At 37.3% G+C, this 17,889-nt stretch overlaps 1 protein-coding gene across 3 annotated transcripts in view; it reads right to left on the reverse strand.

Moving 5' to 3' along the window:
- ccnq (cyclin Q) overlaps window positions 1–4,887 on the reverse strand; it is a 64,907-nt gene extending 60,020 nt beyond the window's left edge. For 2 of the 3 annotated variants that reach the window (XM_051933892.1, XM_028813575.2), the window contains exon 1: window positions 4,682–4,887. The gene's annotated coding sequence lies outside the window, so the exon portion shown is untranslated. The remainder of the gene's footprint in view (window positions 1–4,681) is intronic. The other variant, XM_028813573.2, reaches the window with a different exon arrangement.
- Window positions 4,888–17,889: the final 13,002 nt, after the last annotated feature.

The following is a 17,889-nucleotide window of genomic DNA, read 5'->3' on the forward strand; positions in this document are numbered from 1 at the left end:
TGATGTGTATGTTTCCTTCCTTCAATCAACATGGAAAATATATTAGCATATTAAATACAGAGGAGTCTGAGTCAGAAGTACTGGAAACTAAGAAGTCGGTGTCAAAGAATTTATCTACTGACTCCACAGCCCTGTTCAGTAGTACCTCAGCTGTCTGACAGTAATGGTGGTTTTACTTTTAAAGTTGTGTTTTCACCTTGTTAGCAAGATGTTAGCAGACATTTGTTGGTCATTCCACTGTGAAACACCATCACAGGACTATAAGTGGGTGAAAGGGAAAAAAAAAAAAAAAACTACCAAGCAACTACTTTTCGTAATAACTACATTTAAAACAAATGTGTAATTCATGATTTTTCATTTTTTTAGTTAACTTTAAAAATATATTATGCTTTTTCTTGATAGTACTTTTTCATTTTAAACCTTCATGATGTGATAGAACAAAACTGTAGTCAGATTTGGATTCAACAACCTCAAGTCTATAAAGAACATGTTACATTTCTGATGGAAGCAAAACCATTTTTTTCTTTTTAAAAACACATATCAGTCAATTTTTTCTTCGTCATGGTGCTGGAGAGAGGCAACATGTGCACCAACATGTAAGAACTCCACTGTACTTAGTAAAAATTACATATTATTACTACTACTGCTGCTGCTGCTGCTACCCTCTTTGCTCACTTGTTCAGTCAACACTTTCTATGCCTAGTGACTAAGATGGTTTCCAGTTCAGTCCAATCCTCTTTTTTATTTCTCAATCAGTGGGTTGCTAGACACCAGCTTCAGTTTCAAAAAACAAAAAATAAAACATTGCTTTAATGTTTACGAAGCTACTGATTGCAGATTTCAGTTCTACACCCAATCAATGAGTCATTTTGCTGCTGCATACTAGGGAAATGAAATGACGGACATAAGTTCAATTCTGAGCAAATGACAACCTGTTATGCACCACACGCTTCATTAAAGCCAAAGAACAAGTTCTACAAATGCCCCGGAGCAACACCTCCAATTCTATATCAACCTTACAATATTTATCCCAAAAACATAAACCAAACAATAATGTTAAAAGAACATTCAACCCAGATTTTCTGAGGAATTAAATTTGTTTACAGTGAAGCGTGGTGTGAAACAGATGTTGTGTGTTATGTAAAATATGTTACTATCAAATAAAAGCATGAATCCTTAAGCTATAAAGACAATAGAAACTAAAGTATACAACTTACAGAAGTAAATCTTTCAACTTTAAATGAAAACCTTGAGACTTGACTAAAACGTTGTAGCATGTTTATACAACAAGCAAGCAGGCACTTGGAGCATCATCTCGTTGTACATCAAATTGTCAAATACAAGAAAGTGTTCACAATTGCATAACAGCTTACCTTGCCTTGTGCAAAATATATTTACTGTACATTGAAATTGTAGATTAGTCAGCCACAAGTAAAACAAAAGTTTGTTACTGCATTCTCTTCACTTCCCACTGATTTGGACAAACTTGTGAGAATAAGACAAGACCAGGATACTAATTAAAAAGTCAAATGGACACTAAATTTCATCTAGTATTTAAACATCTGTATGTTGAGTTATTTCTGGATAAGAACCATGTGCATGTTAATTATTATATACACTCAATTTAAATATTGAATCTAATATGTTTTTACTGTTATTTGCTAATGTGTGCCACTAAGGAGAAAATGTTGGCTAGTTTACAGGTTATCAGAGAACTAAAGGCCAAAAAGGTTGAGAATCACTGCTCTATGTGACCATGTGCACATCATTAAATCTATACGTAATGAACTGTAAAAGATATACTGTATATAAACCATGTTAATAAAGCACTACATTTAGAGGAACAATAAGGGCAGGGTATTTCAAGTCATGCATCTTTAGATAGTGGACGTTTGACCTTAGCTATTGGAGATGTTTGCAGGTGGGAGTGTGCTTAACCATAGACAAAGAATTACTAGATGCCTCACGACCAGCAGCATTGTACGACACCGTCGCCGCCATATTGCGAGTGGCACTGTTGTGGAGTGAAGTAACGGATAAAGATGCCTCACGCATGTGCTGCTTGGAATTGTACAAACTGCTGTACGTGCCAAACCAGATTACAGGGATTACATTTCATAGGTAAAGCTGAACAATTGTTTTGGTTATATTTGGCCATTAGAAAATCCCATTTTATAATCTTAATTTTAGCTACACTAGGCTAAACTAGCAAAGCTATACATTTATGTGCTCAAGTGAGCATCCAAACAACGTTTTGGCTAAACGTATTTAGTTACTAACTATGTAGCTTGTTGTTAGCTGTTAACATTTCTCAAACATTGAAAGTTTTCCAAAGAAATCCACCTCAGGAAGCAGTGGGAGGTAGCCTTAGACGGGATTTTGAGAAAGCTGTCCTATGATGTGTGCCGTGCTAGTTTGGTAACAGATGCTGTACTGGCATCATATGATCAAAGCTACCACTTGCTCACGTTAAAAAACAAAGGAGATTTGATGGTTCCTTTTGAGGGTACAGTCAAGGTGGTCAAAGTAGCTGAGTGTGTTAACCGACAGTCGACATTAGGGCAAGCTGTCAGTGTATTTTTGATCAATCAGTTTGTTCGGGCTGAGATTGGTTCAGATGATGCATTTTTTCTCAAGGAGCACATTGAGGAAACACAGTTTGAAATTGACAACCATCATTTTATGCTCAAGTCACCATATTGCCAGACTGAATTCTCAAATTACAGAGTGGCAACACACGGAAAAAGCTATAAGACAGTTCTGTTTCATGGATTTTAGATCCTATCCTGTATATATTTAAGTAACCACATTGTGTGTGTAAGACAGACAGAGATTGAGAGAGGAATGAGTGAAATGTTTTCAGAAATTATTAAGCCAATTTGTATACAATAAAATTGTTTCTTTTTGTCATTGAGTGTATCATTTCATTGTTAAAAGAAAGACCAGACTGCCAGTTGCAGTCTTACTATTTTGACTTTCAGACATTGGTCAAGTTTTCATCTCAATAATTAATAATAATAATAATAATAATACATTTTATTTAATAGGCACCTTTCTTAGTACTCAAGGACACCTTACAATAAAATTAAACATTAGTAAAATAAAAACAAGAGAATGATAAATCAAAAAGCAATAATTAGCAAACAAACAAAGATAACTGGCAGTAACAGTGCAAAATTCACAATTGGTATGCCAGTTTGAAAAGATAAGTTTTGAGGGTAGTTTTAAAATGTGTTATTGAATCGAGCTGACGTATATGAGAGGGAAGGGAATTCCAGAGTTGAGGAGCACTATGAGAGACGCTCAAGCTCCCATAGAATTGAGTCTGATGTGCGGTACAGAAAATAGAGCTGATAGGAATGTAAGTCTGGAGGAGATCAGTGAGGTGTTAGACAGCTTTAAATGTTAAGAGTGGTATTTTGTATTGTATTCTGTAGTTAACAGGGAGCCAGTGAAGTTGAGAGAGAATAGGTGTAATATGTTCAGTGGATTTAGAACAGCAGGTTATTATCCTGGCAGCAGCATTTTGTATAAGTTGTAAGCAATGGATACGTTTTTGCGGGATGCCAGATAGAATAGCATTACAGTAATCTATACGTGAGGTGTCTAGGGCATTAACCAATACTTCAGTGCTGTGTTGCGTAAGAACAGGACAAAGTCTAGAAATGTTTCGGGAGATGGAAGAAGGCAGTCCGAGAAATGTTACTTATATGGGGAAGAATTATTTAATAATAATATAACAATAATAAATAATAATATTGTTATTATTAAATAATTGCCATTATTAGTGTATAAATGGATATAAATAATTGTATTTAAACGATTCGCCAAAATCTGTTGAATGTAAACGATACTGCTTTAAACGTTATTGTTTTTTTCATCAGAAAACCCGGTTTCCACGTTTACCTGTATTAGTTTAAATGGCACTTTTGCCACTCGCAATATGGCGGACGCGCTGACGTATTGTGTCGAGTGAGCAAGACATTGAATGCAGCGTCTATCAATATATGTCTATGTGCTTAACAACTAGCGGTCAATAAGACTCGTCTTGATTGGCTAATATCATTCTATGTATGCAAAACATTTGCCTTGTTCTACCAAACCCAAATTTTTCCTAAATTGTTTAAGCGATTACCATTTACTGCAATGGTGGTAAATGTCTTTTATTTTGCTAGCCTCTGTCTGACTGCAAGCAACCCTCATCCCTTCTGCTTACCATCTAGTACTGCGCCTTGATCACTTGCAAATTTACGTCCTTAAATAAGCATTGCTGATAAATCGATAATTGAAACAAAACCAAAATTATCGCCAAAACTGAAAATAGGATTTATGGTGCGAATATGAAATATTTACATCTGACAACACTGAAACGTCTGTGTTAGTTTTTGGTTTTTTTCTTTAATTGTACTTATTACAAAGAGGTTTCAGTGACATTTTAACCGACTGATTTTTTTAATTCGCAAGTTGCAAATTCATCAAAGAAACAAAAAACATTTTTGAAAATGAACACACGTTAATGAAAGTCTGGGTTCAGCATATTCAGTTAAGAGTCATGTAGAAAGCCGCATACCATATCATGGCAATAAGCAAGAAAAAGGACGTCTGAGACTTAAAAAAAAGAAATAAAAAAGAAAACATCAAGACAACCACATTGCTGATAACATACAGGAACACAACTTACACATCAATTCTTTCTAGGACTACCGTCCTTTCCTGCTGATCATGCTGAGAGAAACGCAAACTTACTCTTCGTAAGACGTTCTCAAGGTAAGTGCACTGCACTCAACCTTAAGATTCATTACTCTTGTCTCCACTTGCATGTATATACAGCCTCTACTACAAAACAGTGAGCGTAGTACAGTAAATCACACTTCCCATTGGAGGCACAGACTTCACAAGTTGGGATCATAGCACTCGCTCAAGCCCAATCAAGAAAATAGCACGCCATCTAGCGAAAGGAGGACCCTAATTCGCACGAACTAAGATTTACTTTTAACGTAATGCTAGAACTAATGATGTTCTTACCTGTACGCCGTATTACTGCTGCGCAAATTGGAGCCTCCCATACATTTAACGTTGTTTTCCCTTTTCTTGAAGCCCAGCCAGGACAGACTTGCAATAATCTAGCCGAGACAGAACTAGTTCATGAACAACGAGTTGCATGGTATAATTAGTAAGAAAGGGACAAATCCTCTGAGTATGATTAAGAAAGGAATGACAGGATTGGGTCGTTGATGAAATTTATTTGATAAATGAAAATAAGGAGTCCAGAATCACGCCAGGATTCCTGGCCGTGACTGATGGTGAAAGGGTGACACTTTCAAGGGCAATGTTTAAAGACAAATCTGAAGAGGGATAATCAGATGGCAAATAGAGCATTCATCTATGGTGAGATGCCAGAGTGACAGCTGGAATCTGTGCTGAAACCTGTGGGAAATGAAAAGATGATCTTTGCATCATCAGCATAGAGGTAGTAGGAGAAGCTATGAGGAGAAATAACATTGCCTAAGGAACAAATGCAGATGCCCATGTTGAGTTTCTGTGGGGGAGGCAAGGAGTTAGACCAGAAGATGCAAGTGGATCAGTCAGACAGTCCAAAGCAGAACTACTGATTCCAAGCTTATTGAGGGAAGAGCCTTGAGCACTCTCATCTGAAATAAGAACCTTAATTTTTTTCTGTTTTGGAGGAAGGAACTCATCATGTATGAAGCAATTGTCCAAAGTTACAGGGAAATGGTAACTAACAATCCTTAGACAAGATATTCCATCATTTCGTTCCACAGACAATTTAAAGAATCATACTAACTATATATGCATTTGAACCTAGGTTTTTTACTAAAGGCTGCACACAATTCTATTAATTTGAATGTACTGGTATGCTGACTCCTGCTTAAGATTTTTGATCATTTGATTTGTTTAGAAGGATTTTAGCAAAAATTGAGAGTTGTCTAATTTAGCTTAGATGAATTGACCCCTATCTTTCACTAACTATTAATATTAAATTAAATGCATAAATAGTCATTGAAATTACTTAAGTTTGCTTTTGATGTGCTTTATCAGGCAAGGGTTACAATGCTAACATTCTGAGATGAACAGATATCCTCAGCATCAGACTCCACCTGCTTTTGGAGATTTCCCAGGCCAGTCAGGAGACACTTATCCAAGTAAGGCATTCCTAGTATGTCCAATGTAGGAGGCTCTCAGAAAATATTCTAAGTTCTAACTAAATACTAACCCAGCTCTACTAACCTACCTCCATTTGCACATGCAGTTGTTTTTTTCCCCCAGAAGTCCTCCTGCATTGTTATGTTCTTTTAACCTATCATGTAGTATTAGCCCAGCAATCCTGCACACAATCCACATTTCTGCCACTTTTTCATTTCATCTCATCTCATGTTATTTTTTTTCAGCCACTACCTAAAGCTCTTGACCATATGTGAGAACAGGGGCATCAAAAACTCATATATCAAAACCTTTGCCAAGGCCTAACCTCCACTTAACTACCACAGTCTAATACTACATAAAAAAACTTCAGAATCGGAGTTCTGATTTTCACCTTGATAACACTACACTGCACTGCAGACCACTCAACTGGTCATATTCTGATTAGATCAGAAGGGAAGCATTATCTGCAAACAGTTGAGAAACAGCCCCAAATTCCCAAACTGAATACTCTTCAAGCTTTTGCTGTACCTTGATATCTCCTCCATAATAATCATGAATAGTAGGAGAGATAAAACATGATATTGGTGGAATCCACACTCCAGACTCAACTTAAGACTGATAATGTGAGCAAGGCTCTTTACTGAAACCAAATGTTTGCAATAGATGCCTCAGAGCATTACACAGTACACAGTCACATATACAGTATGCGGGCAAGATTTAGGTTTGTTATTATGGCCTGGTTCTCAGTGTCACAAGATTCTGCTTCAGACTGATCACCCTCAACAATTCAAAGATGTGTCATTAAGTCAATATGCTAGAGACATCACTGTATGAGAATATTTTGAGCATTCAATGTAATTGAGGTTTCTTGTCTTATTCTTTTGCTTCCCTTTAAATGCATAAATTTTGTTCAGAATTTTACTGGTGTAAGGACTCTTGGCATTTGTTAATTTTTTATGGGAACTCTAATGGTCCTTGTTTTGATTTTCTTGTGTATTTGGGGGTGTTCTACTCCAAGGGTTCTGGTGGTTACATCCGTTTTCCGCCTGTTGGCTCAGTTATGTTTGTATACAATTATTTGTACCATTACCACTGACATTTTATGTTTACAGTGGTGCTATTTTGAGCTACCATTGTTAGGGGTGTATCCACTGTGGTCATGAACCATCACACATGATGCAGCGAGATTAAAGTGCAGCTCAAAACTGCTGTCTGTACCTGAGAAGACAGATTTTCCAAAATCCTCTTGTTGCTGCTTTATTTTTTAAATAATTTTTTTGATTCTCCAGTGTAGAATGTCACCTTTTTCTGACAACAAATTTTGTATCGCGTTTTAGTTTTGGCTACTAGTATTCCTGATCTCTTGGTGTTGATCTTCGCTTTGTTTATGACCATGCATCTTCTCCCAGCTGACAATTTAACAGAGTGGTTGTCTTTTTTAAGCAAAACAACAAGAGGGTGGCTGAATTCTCTTATCATTACTAGAGGACTGATAATAGTAGTGCAGGATGTGGATAAATGTAACGCTGTTGCAGGTTTTCCACATTTTGTTTTCAGTTATTATGGGATAGTACAGTGGTACAGAGATCCATGCCCTAATTCAAAGTACTAGGAAAGCAGATTTGGTTTTCATCTCATTCAATGTCCCTTTGTAAGTTTGGATAGTCCCTGTATATTCCAAAGGTAAGGATTAAATCTGACACATGTATGATGATCCCATATGAATGTGTGTGCATATGTATTGGTTATGAGACACTTGATATAGGCTCCACCTCATCAGGATCCTATGCAGGATTATAAACAGGATTAAAAAATGGATAAATGAATATTATTGTTTTGGCATATTAAAAAAAACTGTAGTTTCACTGTATAAGAATATGAATTAGTATTCTGTGTTTTATGCTAAAAAAGGGACACCAGGTAATTGTAGGAAATGGTGTATGGTTGTGAGAAAAAGAATGTATTGATTGATAATAATAATAATAATAATAATAATTCATTACATTTATATAGCACTTTTCTCAGTACTCAAAGCGCTATCCACACTGATGTTAATCAATTGGTTAATCATTATCAGTTTTAGGCTTTGCCAATGTCAGTAGTTAATTCAATTATTTTGTAAGAATTTTGTTATTTTGTTTAGTGGTGAGGCAAACAGCCAGGGCCCTAGCGTAGCTGGGAAGACCTGTTTTATGGAAGGACCGGGGGAGAGGACATGCACGGGGCATTATCTCCCCGGAGTGCTAGATGTCAGCCACCCTGGGTTGCAGCGGGGACTCGGATTTCCACAGGGCTTCATGGGAGATGGAGTTCAGTACAGCCTTTTTGGAATCTGTGGGTGCCGCCAGTGGGTGCTGCAGGGACTGCAGAACCCTACTTTGTCTGGCTTCTGCCTCACCTTGAAGTGTTTCTGGACCATGCTAACAGGCCACTGGAAGTACTCCTGGGTGCAGGGTAAAAGAAGCCTGTTGCCACTGCCCCAGGAGTCTGAGTCGGGAGGGAACAAATGAAGCTAGCTGGAGGGTGAGTGGGGGTGGAAGCAGTGACAAAGACAGAGAAAAGAAAGAAAAAGACAAGAAGTGCTGTGTGGGTTTTATTACCTTGTGCTTGTGTGCTGTGCTATTTAAGTGAAAAATGTTTGGGAAGGGTGTTATGCTGTAACTTGTGTTTGTGTCTGTTTGTGTCCGGTTTGTTGATCTGGTGTGCCCCCTGCAGGCCACAATTGCTATTTAGAGTTCTAATTTATCTTGGCACAGATAGACAATTTTAGGATATCAAGTCTTTAATGTTGATATCTGATGTTGTGTGGAGTTGTTCCAGGTTCAAGTGAATGATTCCGCTTGTGTTGGAGTTTGCTACCAGGTTCTTCATCCGTTGTGTGATGTGATGTGATACTGCCTTCCTCAGACATCTGTTATATCTTTGTTGTACCCTCTGCAATTTCAAAATGGAGAGCATTACTTTTTTGACACAACAGTGTAGGTGCTGAAGTTCTCTTCTTGCATCCAGCTCCAAGGGTCTATGGAGAGTAGCTTCTAGGCCAAAAACGTTTGTTTTTCTTTATCTCCACAGAGAGTTGGATGGGTTCTCTACAAACACACAAAGAGACAAACTAGAAGAAACAGCTATTAGAAATAATCTATCATCACCTCTCCAGCCTAACTAACCAGAGAGTTGCCTGTTTCAAAAAGATCGGCTTACTCAGTTTTCCACCAAGACCTCCATAACACTCTTGCAACTTTAAATATCTATAATTGGGTTCACATGATGAGCCATCCATGTGACTCAACAAAACAAAGTGGTTATTGTTAAGATTTCATTAAATTGATTTAATTGTGTAGTCAACGCTTGTTTCAATTGGTGGCATTTTTTTAGCACGTACTACTGGTTTGTGGCCCAAAAATATAGCTTGGTTTTCAACCAAATTCACTGGGGTTTACAGATTTCCAGGTTGTGATCTACTCAGTAGTGTAAGGACTATTTGAAAACCTATCAGATGAGAGTCATGCATGTATACTTCTTTAAAAATCCTCATAATACACAAGGGCTAGATGAAGACCATCATGTAAATTATATTTAATAGACCAAGTAGGAGTTGAGTACATTGAAGGAGTACCATGAAGGTTCTGTAAAGAAGATCAAGAAAAAAATCATTAAAGAAAATCAAGCCAAAAATGATGGGTTAAAGGCAATACAACGTCAAAAAAGTTAAGTAAAAGTAACAAAATTTCTAATTTCATGGTAGCTTCCTAACCTGGATTTATACCCAATTACTGCTGTGGACTGCAACTTAGATTAGTTTAATTTATTGATCATGTAATGTTACACTGTAGGTCATGAAGATTTGAAATACAATTTGAAAAAATCAAATTGGCCCTGACGCAGAAGAATAGTATTGCACCTCTGATCTAATAGTTTTTAAAGCATTGTGCCTACATTGTCATAATAAGATGAAAGAGGTCAAAAGGGATTAAAAGCATTAGGAAGTGAGATCTGAACGCTCACCAAATAATCTGCTTGTGGGTTTCCTTTGGAGTAACAAAGAGTTACTAGTAGGCTAATTATAAGAAAATCCTGCTTTTAAGCAGGTTTTGTGCTTCCATAAATAGAAGTATAATACCCAGGTTAGAACATGCCATGAATTTAGTTTATTCGATTTCTATTGATTGTGATTAAATTACAGACATGCAGCATGTAGGGAGGTGTATTCAGTCCCTAAATGCAGGCAAGGTTGACATTTATGAACACAAATTTATGTAAACAAGCCATACTTTGAATTTGGGTAGTCTCTAACTGAAGCTAACATATAAGAATATGGTTTATTAAATAATTAAGCAAATATTTTAGTATGAAAACCATTAAATAAAACCAGTATTCCATTCATTTTATTTATTTTACTGTTATAAGCTTTCTTACTATATTTGGCACATTGTCCACTTAATTTTTATGTTTTCTAATTGCTCATGAGCAGCACCCTTCACAAGTATGAGAGAAGTATTGGTCACTTTTCTCATTCCATTTCATTGACAGCAGTCTGGCATCCAAGTCAAATACTGTAATGATGATTACACTGGTCAACAAGCATTTTGCTACTGGGATTCTTTCACCTGTACTTTAACAAATTTCACTTGCTGACTCCAAATCTGAAAACCGTTTTCTTCCAGCACGTCCCATTTTTTAGTTATGATGTTCCAGGTCTTGGTCAACTAGGGAGACTGGACAGTAAAGGCAATGCGTTTCAGCATTTAAGAAATAAGTTTGGTCTCGAGAAAAGTGAAGCCAAAATTAAGGAAGGTGTTTTTGTTGGCCCTGAAATCCATGAACTGATGCTTGACGATGAGTTCAAAAGGAAACTGAAGCCAACTGAATCAGCACCCTCATTCGTGTGGGTTGTCCAGAATTTTCTTGACACTCACAGAGCAGAGAATTATGCTGAGCTTGAGGAGAATATGCTGAAAGTATATTAGCTTACGAGAGTCAGAAAGTCACTGAAGACGCATTTTTTACATTCTCATCTTGACTTTTTTCCACCAAATCTAAGCAATGTCAGAGATGAGCACAGGGAAAGAATTCATCATGATACAAAGGTGATGGAGAACCAATATAAGGGAAAATTTACTCCGAGCATGATTGGTGACTACTGTTGGTTCATGCAAAGGGAGATGGATGTGCAGTACAAGCGCAAAAGCAAGGGCCTCAGACAATTTTAAGCACACTGACCTCACTTTTATATTGAGGTAAATTGACATAAACATGTTTTAAAGTGTCTCTGGTATCGTCTTCTGGTTTGTTTTCAGAATAAACACATTCAAACAATTTTGGTGGGACAGAGTTCAAACTCTAGATATTGTGTTTGATATATTATATATATCTCTCCTCTAAAACCTCGTCTTCTTCCACCCGACTCCAACCATCTTGCGGAGGGAGGCGGCCCCTTTTATGAGCACCGGGATGTGCTTCAGGTGTGTCCCAGCAATTTCCCACCGACACTCCACAGTGTGGCAGAAGTGCCGGCTGCATACCCGGAAGCACTCCGGGTGTCCCCACTCATCTTTCCCCCAGCACTTCCTGGTGTGGTGGAAGTGCTGGGGTCCAGGGTTCTCCAGGCATGGGGGTGCCCCCTGGCAGTGACCACGGGTCCCTACAGGGTTGAGCTTCCCATCTCTGTACCCGTGGCCCCCAAAGGAACCAGGGCGGTCGCCCCCTCATGGTCTGGAGGAAGCGTGAGCTCTCCTCCGGTCTTCCTGGGCGTCACGGCTGGGTGCCACCCCCAGCCGCGTGCCACACTGACGTGCTAGTTTAATTCCAATTTCATATATGAAATCAGTGTAAAAAACTTAATAGAGAGCTGCTCTGAAGTTTCCAGTAGCAAACAAAAAATATTTTTTTGTAGACCAGTGTTATGAAGGGGGAAATGATACCAGCAAGTCTTAGATCTTTTGCTTGGTTATTTTGATTACAAGGTTTGACTTTTGTTTTAATCTGTGCTGCTTGAATTTCTTATTTGACCTCTGCCTGAATAAAGACTACCCTTTTGGTCCATTTCTCTTATTATTGAAATTTTAAAAAATCTGTTTTCCATCTTGGACATTACATCATCAAATCATATTTTTTCAAAATATAATTTTACTGTAAATTCATTAATACATTTATTTAGGACTCCTTCCATTGTTGCATTTTTTCCTTTTTATCAAGAATTAATTTCTTCATCAGGAAAATGCATTATTCATTGAACTTATTGTGAGTTTGCACCATATTCTTACTTTCTGTGTATTGGTTAGCTATTTGATAATTGGCTCCATATGGTATCAGAGTAAAAGTTAAATTTGATTACTGGTATGTCTTCTTCTAATATTTGCTTTTCCCAAATGCTCATCACTTCTTTACTTTGTTGTTCTCATTTGCACTAATTTAAAAATATGCCTGTGCATTTGTACAGAATTGATCTAATATATTAAGTATGATGAAAGAACTACAATTAGAAACATCCTTCATATAATAAAGCCTTAGCTTTACTGTTGTTCAGTACTTCCAAATATCAGGATTCCTGCAATACTCTTATCATTCCCTTATTCCTTATTTTAAATCCAAATTTTCCAGATAACACATGAACAATGGATACCTTGCCAGACTCCACATTTAATGGTAATTTTTGTATGCATTTGTTCATTTATACATCCATTATCCAACCCGCTATATCCTAACTACAGGGTCACGGGGGTCTGCTGGAGCCAATCCCAGACAACACAGGGCGCAAGGCAGGAAACAAACCCTTGGCAGAGCACCAGCCCACTACAGGGCACACACACCCACACACTAAGCACACACTAGGGACAATTTAGAATCGCCAATATACCTAACCTGCATGTCTTTAGACTGTGGGAGGAAACCGAATAACTGCTCCACTTCATTACTATTACCCTGGTGCAAACAGTCTTTGTGAGAGATTTACCATGTGTATGTGTTCAATATTTTCTTAAATACATATATACTTTAGCCCTTATTCAAACTTTATTTCCATTAGTTCAGACCCACATAATATTTTGCAATATCTACAAAACCACATTCTGATACCCTCCCTAGTCACAAATTTTGAATGCAAAGAAGATTCAGGAAATTTATTTTAAGTTTAAAGACTATCACGTCTGAGGCCTTAAGGGCCTAGAGGAGTGCCTAGAGGAGGCTTTCCATCGCTAAAGTAAAGATAAATTTTCTTTAATAAAATTAAAATGTTACTCAAGTAAAAAGTAGTCATCCAAAACTTTAATGCGTAAAAGTGAAAAATACATGAGGTCAAATAGCTGCTTATGTTTTCAAGATATTTTGTTTAAGTTAGGCGTTTAAAACTAATAACAATTCTTGACATTTATATAGTGCTTTTCTCACTACTCAAAGCTCTCTCCACACAGGGAGGACCCGGGATGCAAACTCAAGATCTCTTTACTGCAAGGCAGCAGCGCTACCACTGCACAACCTGTGTGAAACTATAACACTTAACATTTTCAGCACTTAAAAAAATAAAATGCATATTTTCAATAAAGTAATTGTGCTTAATTATAATTGTACTAAACAAAATTAGTGACTAAAGATGAAAATAAAACAATAATTGTAAGTACAGTTTTATGGATTTCACACAAATTAATTTGTTTTTAAACTGCTTAACAGTGCTTTATAAAGGATCATCTGTATGCAACTAAAAGCCTAACCTTCCATATTTCACACCTAATAAAGTATAAATTATAGTCTTTCACAAACAGCCATCTCCGGATGCTTTTTTTCACCACTAAATAAAATAAATTTTTAATTGCATTACTTTACAAAGATAATGCCTGCTAGCTGCCACTAGTATCACAAATGTGTGTTATTATGTCTTCAGGACACAGCAACATAATAGACATTGCATGGATAAGTAAATAAGTAAAATTTATTTATATAGCACTTTTTAAGAACAAATGTCACAAAGTGTTTTCCAAACAATCATCACAGACACTCACACAAAAGTGAGCTAATAAATTAAAAAAGAAATAAAATGCATAGACATACACAAATCCAGCCACAGGGGATGCACAAACCAGTGTGTTTCTTCATGCCGGTCCCAAGCCCGGATAAATGGGTAGGGTTACATCAGGAAGGGCATCCGGTGTAAAATTTTGCCTGATCAATATGCGGACAAAAGGGGGAGACGTGTCCAGAGGCAGAAGGACAGGAGGAAGGTGAAGAGAGTGGAACTGAGGGTAGGAACTTTGAATGTTGGCAGTATGACTAGTAAGGGAAGACAGTTAGCAGATATGACGGAGAGAAGGGAGGTTGATATATTGTGCGTACAAGAGACTAAATGGAAAGTGAGTAAGACCAGGTGGATCGGAGGTGGATTCAAATTGTTCTGTTATGGTGTGGATGGGAGGAGAATTGGGGTAGGGATTATTCTTTTTTTTTTTAATTTTATTAATTTTATTGTAATCATTCATACAAACCGATCAATTTTTACAAAAAATAGGATTGAAAAACAAGTCAAGGACAGGGATTATTCTAAAGGAGCAGTATGTCAAGAGTGTTTGGGAGGTGAAAAGAGTGTCAGACAGAATAATGATTATGAAGCTGGAAACTGAAGGTGTGATGATGAATGTTTGTTAGGGCATATGCCCCGCAAGTTGGGTGTGCAATGGATGAGAAAGAAGATTTTTGGAGTGAGTTGGATGAAGTGATGAACAGTTTACCCAAGGGACAGAAAGTGGTGATTGGAGCGGATTTCAATGGACATGTTGGTGAAAGGAACAGAGGAGATGAGGAGGTGATGGGTAGGTATGGTGTCAAGGGGAGGAATTTTTTTACATTCAGTCCAAACATTGACTATGTTTGGGGTCAGGCATATTATCTCAAATTACCTGACAAATCCTCCATGGCTCTAATTTTTAGCTGCTTAGCTGGATCTACCAAAAAAAACGAGTAGCATATTTTTAGTACGTTTTCTTTAACATAACACTAGTGGAACATCTGTGACTGACAGCCAATTATGACCAATGAAATCCACAGAGTAATGTAGTGATGAAGCTTTGCTAATGGCAATTAGTAGTATAAGGGAAAACTGTCTGATAGCTGAAAATGACTAATGGAATCCACAGAATAAACAAACAAATTGGTTCTAGTTCTTCAAAATAGAAGAGACTTTGTGAAGTTATAAATGTAAAAATTCAAATTTAACAGTAGCCAGTATGCTTGAAAAAAGTACAGAATATTGTTACAAAAATATTCTGAAAAGATATTTTTCTAAACATTTATGTACAAGTAACAGAGTAAATTTAATGTGTTACTACCCATTTTGAACAAGGGTTGGAAAATTGCATTATGTAGATTAAGTTGTCCTGTTAGCCTTTCCAGGCAGTGACCTCCATTGAGCAACAGAATGATTTGCAGTTAAATTTTATGAGTTTGAGTAGTGATTCATGCCTCCAAATAAGAAGTCATATTCATCTCTTGGAAAAGAGCTGCATGTTACCTGAAACTAAGGTGTGAGAAATTTCATCAAAAGAATTAGGCCAGATATTTCAAGGTAGTGAGGGACTGGGATCAAAAATTGTCCCTGAGGTTTTGTTCAGACTGATTCATCACAGTCATTCAGACACCAGGGGCCTCATGTATAAACGGTGCGTACACACAAAAATGTTACATTGTTACTCTCAATGCACCACTCAGAGTATTTATTCCACTGTATCTGAGTGTGGAATCACAGCTCTGCAACAGCTGATCGGAAAGAGAATTATCAGTATACAGCATCAAGCACACGCTACCTCAGCCATGTACACATTCTATTGAACTGCTCTTATACAACAAACGCTTCAGAGCCTTTCTAGGGACATCACGGTTCAAAAACAGTTTCATCCCAAGAACTATAAATGCACTCAATCAGTCCATCAAGTGCTCCTTATAGAACTGTTTGTACTTATAAGTACAATTACCTCACTGTAAACTTGTGATACAGTTATAATATTGCACAACCTAAGCCACTTTATAAAGTGCATTTTTACATATGATGACGATATCATTTTTAAGATGAAATGCAGCAAAATATGTTTATTACATTATACAGATAAAATGTTAACATCATTTAAATAATCTATATTGTTAATAATTAAATATGTGAGGACACAGTGTCACAGCGTTAGCGACGAGCTGGTGCCCAGTTCAGGAATTGTTCCTGCCTAATGCTATATGCTTGTTGGGACTGGCGTGACACTGGATGGATAGATGGATGGAATAATTAAACATTTATTATGAACATATTTCAATGTTCCAGAAAAGTTTTGAAGAATCAGCGTTCTAAGCTTACAGATGGCTTGACATCTATTACAGAGCTGATTGTGCGGCGATTGCGTACTTGGAGAAAGAAAAGGAAGGACAGTAATTGGGGGTTAGTTTAAAAGAGACAGTACTGCTTCAATAAAATATTTCATCGAAGGTCACACACGGCGCAGCAAGCATCTTGCGGGAGGCAGGAACAATCTGTGGACAGGGTGCTAGCTCGTCACTATCACTGTGCCACTGTGTTCCCATGTTTAATAACATCTTATCATCATGAAAATGATATCAAGTATACATCTCAGTATTTAAATTATTCAGAGAGCTGTAATATCATGAATGTAATGGATTCTGTGTCCTGTTGGAGGAAGAGAAAGCCCATTTAAGAAACACGTAGTGATTCACACACATAGAGCACATAGAAGAACATATACAATACAAAGCATTTAACGTGCTACTTTAGTTATGATGGTATTTGAGAAACTAGTAAATTAAATGATTTAAGATGAAGTTTATGATGTTCTACTTTAATGACACAATAAACTATGTGATTAAAATGGAAATTTCGAGATTAAAGTTGACATTTCAAGCTTTTTTTCCCACTGTGTGCCTATTTTTTTTTCTTTTCTCTGTATCCTAAAAAGCTTCCATATGACTCTCAGATGGTGGGCTACGACTCACCTTTTCATGGTGACTTTGATATCTGACAACTTCTTTTTATTTTGGGCACTGTGCGACTTTGAACTTGAACTTTCAAGTTTCTCCGACACTCTATGTTACTCGATCAACTTCCTTTTGTTGTTTATACCACTATTTAAACCAACAAATAGTACGTTTTTCTTTGCCTCCACTTGGTATTCGCTGAAATTCTTCTATTTTCTCCTGTGTTTCTCCCATTGTCTTTTCACAGAACGCTGAGCTTAAGGGCTATTTATATTGATTTGCATATTCAAAGAGGCGTAATTCTGGGAAGAGTTGGGGAGTGGCGGCAGGCGTGTGCACGTGCATTACTTTTCATGCTGACCGGGATTTATGTAGCGGAAGAACGTGGAAGCTAGCATACGCACAGATTTATGCATCTGGATTTTTTTCATGCATACGCACATTTCCGCTTTTGTCCATACGTCATGTTTTAGTGTGAATTCTATGCACGCCGTTATGCATGAGGCCCCAGTCCTTTTTGCTCCCCCTTCAGTGTTTGTACACTTCCCTGTAGATCTGGAAGTGAAGTAGTAGTAGTACAGTATACTGACTGACATAAAAGCTCAAGCTGTATGAGTGCTGCCCTGTAGTCACAACTCTGTGTAATGCTCTTGCAGCTGCTTTGTCCTCCTGCCACTCATCCACTATACTGTGCTGCTAATTCAGTCAACATTTATTGCATTGTTGTATTTTAAAACTTTAAGGTGGGAAGCTAAATGCCATAGC

This window comes from Erpetoichthys calabaricus, chromosome 11, assembly GCF_900747795.2.
Source record: "Erpetoichthys calabaricus chromosome 11, fErpCal1.3, whole genome shotgun sequence".
In the NCBI taxonomy this organism is placed as follows: Eukaryota; Metazoa; Chordata; class Cladistia; order Polypteriformes; family Polypteridae; genus Erpetoichthys; species Erpetoichthys calabaricus.